This window comes from Electrophorus electricus, chromosome 11, assembly GCF_013358815.1.
Source record: "Electrophorus electricus isolate fEleEle1 chromosome 11, fEleEle1.pri, whole genome shotgun sequence".
NCBI classification, from domain to species: Eukaryota; Metazoa; Chordata; class Actinopteri; order Gymnotiformes; family Gymnotidae; genus Electrophorus; species Electrophorus electricus.
Genome location: NC_049545.1, coordinates 18,672,227 through 18,679,726, shown reverse-complemented (window position 1 = coordinate 18,679,726; position 7,500 = coordinate 18,672,227). Strand labels below are relative to the sequence as shown.

The following is a 7,500-nucleotide window of genomic DNA, read 5'->3' as shown; positions in this document are numbered from 1 at the left end:
GACACCTCTTTACCACTGCACTGAATAAATGTGTGTGTGTGTGTGTAAATTGTTTTGTTTATACACACACACATACAGCCCCATGTCAACATATTCTACAGCATGATCCATATGGCTCTATGTATGGGTGTGTGTGTGTGAGGGAGTGTACGTGTATGTGTGTTTGTGTGGGTGTCTGTCTGCGGGACCCACTGGGACTGGTGTTTCAGAGGCATCTTTGCCAACCTCCATCTGGGCACCAGGGCCAGAGCAGGTGTGTGCGTGTGTGTGTGCGTGTGTGTGCATGCGGGTGTGTGTAACAAATCTCTGTGTGTGTGAGCGTCTCACCTTGTCAGGCAAGATGTTTATCTTCAAGGACATGGATGGGCACACATACAAACATAAACAATGTAAAACGCCCATGCACACACACACACACACACACACACACACACACACACACACACACACACACACACACACAACACACACACACACACACACAGTCCTCCCACTTGAGTGGCACACATCCACAAGACGACCCATCCTTCTGTCTGCTCATTAGTTTTTCCCCCTCTCTCTTTCTCCCTCTCTCTCTCTCTTTTTCTCTCTCGCCCCTCATTTCTCCCCATCTCAGTTTCTCTCTCCCTCCTTATCCTCTCGCTCCCTGTCTCCTTCGCGTCCCTCTCCTTCCCTCCGAGCAGCATGCCTGCACGCCCGCACGCCCTCTGTTGCGGTGTGCATTTGAACTATGAACACTATTTGGACTGTCTGAACTTGCAAAAAAAATACGCTCCCCCGTCCTGTGTCTGAAACCCTCTGTCCGGCCCCAGCAGCGCGGTCCTGACATAGGCCCTGCGGATCCCCCAGACAGCGCTCACACATCCCTCCGCGCGGTCCTCGCGTGCCCCCCCCACCCCCCCCCCCCCCCCCCGCACGGCTCCGCACCCACCGCTGAGCTCTCGGCAAAAAACCCCACAGCGCTACACACACAGTTAGTGGCAGCTCGAGGGAATCTGACATTTCGAATTAGATCGAGACAAGTATGGTCTCTGGCTCGACTTCACTGAACTTTTGGGGTTATTTTTAAATGAAACTGTTCGAGCTGCAGTCTCCTGGCACGGTCTCGGCACGCGGTTTTACACACCGCGCTGAGGGTCAGTGTGGTGGGAGCTAAGCTACCTGACATGTTCTCCTGTGGGGTTAACGGTGGCCATCAAATGTGTCAGTCAGTCACTCTGTGTGTGTGTCTGGGCCTGTGTGTGTGTGTGTGTGTGTGTTCTTTTGGCTCATAGCTATGAAATAATCACCTTTCATAGCGAGTCACAACGCCATGGCAACAAGACCCATGGGAGCATGAGCTCGATCGTTGACAGCTAACAGACACACACACACACACACACACACACACACGCACGCACGCAGCTACCTATACCCATTACAGAGGCAGCTGTGAATTGTGAACGCAGCTTAATGTTTTATAAGCATCGGTTATAATTATGCGGATATATACGTGTGCGTAGGTGGTGTGTGTGTGTGTGTGTGTGTGTGCGTGTGTGGAGGTGGTGGTGAGGGTGAGGAAATTAGTCAAAGTAATTACTTATATGGTTCCTTATTTGGCCAAGTAATTTCTCCGAATTGAGCCTTGACGACTTCTCTGGCGGCTCGGGGCAGATGACGGGCCGGCTGGCAGAGGAGAGGCAATATGGATGTGTAAACGTGAGGACCGGACGGGAGGGTGGGGTCGAGGTGGCGGAGACGCGGAGTGCACGAGTGCTCATGGACGTGAGGGTTCTTTTGAAGTGCAGATCTCCGCGGTGATCAGAGCTGTTCCCTGTGCCCGCGTGCTTGGCCTGGCCGACCCAACATATGGCCGCTGAGCGTGTTTGTTTCTCTCCTCGTTCGGCGCTTTCTGGCAGAGTCGTGTTTCGCTCATGTTTTATTCCATTTGTGTATGCAGGCATGTGGGGGTCTGTGTGGGTGTGTGTGTGTGTGTGTGTGTGTGAGATGGTGCATGGAGAGAAAGCACACGTAAAACACAATGCCAAGCCAAAGCTGTCTGTCTCACTACCTGTCGGCAGGCTCTCCTGTCTATCCAAGGCTCTCTGGCCCATCTGGTTTGGAGCTGGTTTACGGAGTGACACTCAAAGAAATAGACAGCTCTGAAAGTAAGCAGGACACTTCTGTTCCGCTTCTCTCTCTCTCTCTCTCTCTCTCTCTCTCTCTCTCTGGACTTCTTTTCTCTCCTGTCTTTATCTCCCTTTTTCTTTTGCACTTTTCTGATGTTCATTACTTTATATACATACATCTTCTTGCTTTGTCCTCCACCCACACCTTGAATTTATTACCCTTTAAGCTACTAAATCAAAATCACGAAGGCAGCTGCACAGATGAGTCATATTGGGTTCAAAGCTAATTAGCAGTAAGCGTCCTACAAAAAAGACAAGCCCCCCCTCCCCCCAAAAAAGTGTATAAACTGCACATAAAAGTGCAGTATTAATGTGTTTATAGGGACCATCTCAAAAAGCATAATAGTGTACACCAAACATGGGACTGTTGTCACAGTCAACAGTCGGTGGCACCGTATGTATCTATAGTATTGGAGATATAGCATGTGGTATAGTATCTGTGGTATAGTATCGGTGGTATAGTATCTGTGGTTATAGTATTGTGGTTATAGTATTGTGGTTATAGTATTGGCGGTATAGTATCTGTGGTTATAGTATTGTGGTTATAGTATTGTGGTTATAGTATCGGCGGTATAGTATTGGTGGTATAGTATTGTGGTTATAATATCGGTGGTATAGTATTGTGGTTATAGTATTGTGGTTATAGTATCTGTGGTATAGTATTGTGGTTATAGTATTGTGGTTATAGTATCGGTGGTATAGTATCAGTGGTATAGTATTGTGGTTATAGTATTGTGGTTATAGTATCGGCGGTATAGTATTGTGGTTATAGTATCGGTGGTATAGTATTGTGGTTACAGTATTGGCGGTATAGTATTGGTGGTATAGTATTGTGGTTATAGTATCGGTGGTATAGTATTGTGGTTATAGTATTGGCGGTATAGTATCGGTGGTATAGTATTGTGGTTATAGTATTGGCGGTATAGTATTGGTGGTATAGTATTGTGGTTATAGTATCGGTGGTATAGTATCGGTGGTATAGTGGTTATGAGTACTAGGTAGCCAATGCACAGCGGCCAGAACAATTACAAAAGGCTACCATTACTACACGAAAAATCAACTCAAACCCAATTCAGCATGTCAGCCATGCTCAGTGCAGGCTTCACGCACCTGGAGCTCATGGCTGTTGTTCATAAAAAGCTCGTGTTGATGCGGAAGGCACGACAACACCCGAGTCAGTGCAAGGAGCATGCAAGCTGGAGCAACGATGACACGGAATGACACGGAATACCACCGAATGCCACCGATCATGGGCACATTTGTAGGACGCCAAAGTACGGCTTCCTTCCGCACAGCCTGTGCTGCAGTTAAGCATGGTGGTGGAGCAGTAGTGAGATGGGCAGCCATCTTGGGGCCGTCGTTTGGTCTGATTATAGCTTTGTATGGTTGCATAACACCCAAGGATAATAAAGGCCATTTTACTCGACAAGGTGTGCCGTCGGGTGCAAACGCTGCTCCAGGGTTCCAAGACGACAATGCCACCGTGCACGCTCCTAAGAAAAAATCTAACTGTCATTTCATTAACTCCAAGGTGGAGTCAAATCCCTCCTCTGGTTTCCCAAGCCTGAGCGAGAGCCAAGTAGGTTCCCACCTCCTCCATCGCTCAAAGACCCAGAGACTTCCATTCTTGAAGAGGGATCCAATATCCCATTACACACAGTTCAGGATCTGCCTTTCAAGAAAGACTTGAGCTAAAACAGCCTATACATACAACACCACCATATATTCTATTTCAGAGTTCACAGGTCATTAAAGGTCATTTGTGTCACATAGAAATCACTTGTAGGATATCAGCAAAGCTTCAAACAAATAGGTATCTGATTCGATGTGTTTCTGAAGAGACACGTGTCAGATTTGGACAGAATGTGAAGGTATAGATCGCAAAGGCAGTGTTTTGTGTTTAGCGCTCTATATAAGTTTACGTGTGTGTGTGTGTGTGTGTGAGAGAGAGAGAAAGAGAGAGAGAGAGAGAGAGAGAGAGAGAGAGAGAGAGAGACAGACGTAAAGAGAGGGTTCCCTGACAGAGGTTTAGCACACATCCTTGTGGGATGGCACTCCAACAAACACACACATATGGTGGTGTGTGCAATACAATATGCACATGCAATAATGCAGTACAAAGTAGCTATATACAGACAGAACCTGGAAAACTGGAAAAACACCAGAACTCCTATTGATTCATAAATCGCTTATCCTGTAGCTCTACGTGGGTTCTTTCGAGAGCCTCTGACCTCTTTTGCCTGTGCCAAGCCTAGGGTGGTCCTCAACTCTAAGCTAACGGACTGGTCAGAAGCACGTGGACCTTCACTAGCATGGCGCTCTTCACATCCAGTGGCCTTGTCCGGTACAGTCTGGGCTTCCCGAGTCACCTGCAAGCCCCTCATGTCATGAGGTCGGCACGCTGAATGAGTCTGTGGTTTTACGCATGTACCTAAGGTGCGTGTGTGTGTGTGTGAGCACGTGTCTGTCATTGGGACAGTAGATATGGCTGGAGTTTGTGTGTTTGTGAATATGTGTGTGTCTGTTGCAGAGATTTCTTGGTCGGGACAGTAGATAGGGATGTAATGTGTGTGTGTGTGTGGGGGGGGGGGGGGGGTAACAGGATCCTTTCTCTCCCTTGGCTCTGGCTGCCGTTTCAGGTTTCACAAACGAAGCAGCTGCAGGTATTTACCGCTGAGATGCCAGGCTGCTGCCACGGCAACCAACTACCCCCCCCCCCATGACATCTCTCGTTTCAGACCCACTGACTGGTGCGCACACACACGACAGACGGAAAAAAAAAAGAAAAAAAAACGCTTAGTGTCGCAACCGACCTTGCGGTGTGTATAAAAAATAAAAAATACCAGAGAAACAGAAAAGGGAAAAAGAGTGAGAGGTAGAGACACTGTCAAGAACTGTTACTTTTAAAACAGATTACAGAATACATGCCCTTAAATGTAAATGCTAGCATATTCCAGTAGAGTACTCAGCGAGTAATCTATTTTTAACATTTTGGATTACTTCAACATTGTCTTGGAAGTATTTAAAATTTGTTACTTGAATTGCATCACTTTTAATGGAATGTATACAGTAGGTTAGAATCTGCAGTGAAACATTTTAAAAGTAACCTTCCCAGCAACGAAGAGAGAGAGAGAGTGAGAGAGAGAGAGAAAGGGAGAGGTGAAGGAGAGAGAGAGAGAGAGAGAGAGAGAGAGATGGAGAGAGAGATGGAGAGAGAGTTGGGGGGGGTGTGCAAAGGGTATCGCTTACCCGAGTTTCTCTCACATAAATGTTCAGCAGGATATGAAGAAGACAGTGAAAGCAAACAGACTGTGTGTGTGTGTGTGTGTGTGTGTGTGTGTGTGTGTGTGTGTGTGAATATGTGTTTGAGTGAGATTGAGGGGGCACGTGTCTGTCTCACTTTCTCAACCCAGAAAACACTACAACAGCAACATGGGGAGCACATACGAATGCAGTAAGCCTGCCGCCTGTCACGCTGAATGTGCGTATATGTGTGTCTGTGTGCGTGCGTGTGTGTGTGTGTGTGTGTCTGTGTGTGTGTTTGAACTTGTTTGCAGGCCTGTATATTTGTGCATGTTTTGGGGTTAACAGGTGTTGGGCAGCTGCAGAATAGCCATGCCCCTGCTCTGAACACGCCCCATATCAGTGGCTCCGCCCGCCTACCGCTCCTGGGCTAAGCCACGCCCCACCTGTGTGGAGAGTGGCCCGTAGCCATTGGTTTTTTTTTTTCTCGTAAGGGATCGATTTTTAACCCCCAAAACACATTCAGCCTGCAGTGCTGCTATTAGGTGGAGTGAGAGCTCTTCTTCCTGTGGCCTTCTCATATTGGTCTTTAAACAAACTATTAATCAGTAGATGCATTCCTCGCGCTCTCACTTTCAGTATTTCAGCACTCAATCACCCATCTCTCTCTCTCTCTCTGTCTCTCCCCCCCCCCCCCGTCTTTTTTATAAGAGCAGGTGGCATGGAGGATTTGGGTGGGTATTGGATGACTGTGGAATGCTTTTGGAGCCTGATACCACAGTTCTCCTCTGCGCTGCCGTCACACGGGGCTGTCAGCACCTGGGGCCTTTCTGTGGGCGTTCACAAAACACCGGGTCACTCCCAAGAGGTGTGGACAGCGACCGGAGCCCTCCCGAATATATCGAAACTCCTCGGCCTGCTGGGTTTGGGTCATTTGTTAGCAGAGAGATCGGAGGGTTCGAGATTAATAATGAAGTTGTACAGTGTCTCAAGGAAGCCATATAACTCTCAAGCTCCCACCTGGTAACAGAGCAGCTAATTCCTTAAATCCTATTGGCCGATCAAGCAAACGCAAAAATTTGCTGCAGTTTGATTGGTTCTAGAACAATGGTTTCAAACTCGAGGTCCGCAACCCAAATAAGACACAATGCTCCACGCGCCTGCACGAGCTTACGAAAATAACACTGATCCGGCCCATAGTACACTCCCAGACAGCATTTTCACATTAGCCTGGTATTAGCGTGATGCAACGGCTGTCTCCAAATCCCAAAATGCATCACCAGTTCCATTGTGCATTGTGCACCTGCAGTGCTCTCGATAAAAGGAAATTGGATGGAGAGGAACAATGTTTTTGGGAGAGGTCGGAGACTAGGCCGTTTATTCCAAATAGGGATTTAGATGACGGAACGCAGGGTGGGGGGTGTGATACTGTTGACTCCAGCAGGAGTTCAGACCTTGTTTTTTATATGTTTTGAAGCAGAGAAAGAGTGCTACAGTAGGGCAGTGGAAGCTCAGTGGTTACGGTAGTTGACTCGCAGTTGGAGCGTTGCTGGTTTGAGCCCCACCACTGCCAAGATGCTACTGCTGGGTGCCTGAGCAAGACCCTTAATCCTCAAGCTGCTTTGGATAAAAGTGTCAGGTAAATGTAAAGAACCTCCAAACACAGGGCCTCATGCAAGAATGAGTCCAAAACAGGAAGTGTGCGTGCGTGTGTGAGACGTACAACTGCCGCTGTGCAAAATCTCCTCTGTGTAAGTCGTACCACAAATGGATGAAAGTTATCATGAATGGATTCTCAGGTCACTTTTTACACAACATATGTACACTCAGCACAAGTCCAAAACAGGGAAGGTTGAGGGTCACAGGCAGTGCTAATTATGAGATATATGTTTGTATGAGAAGCTACATCAATGATTCTGTTAAATGGGGAAACGTGTGTATGTGTGTAGTGGGAGGTGTGAGGGAGAGTGAGTCACGTAGTGTATATGTTTGGACACGTGACCATGCAGGCGCGCGCACACACACAGTGCGCAACAGTGCATGTGCGCCCATGTGGATGCTCGTGCACGTGCCTGCGTGCGCGTGCGTG

The 7,500-nt window shown here is 47.8% G+C and overlaps 1 protein-coding gene across 6 annotated transcripts in view; it reads right to left on the bottom strand.

The window, feature by feature from the left end:
* sobpa (sine oculis binding protein homolog (Drosophila) a) overlaps nucleotides 1-7,500 on the bottom strand; it is a 38,680-nt gene that overhangs the window by 14,319 nt on the left and 16,861 nt on the right. The window lies entirely within an intron of this gene.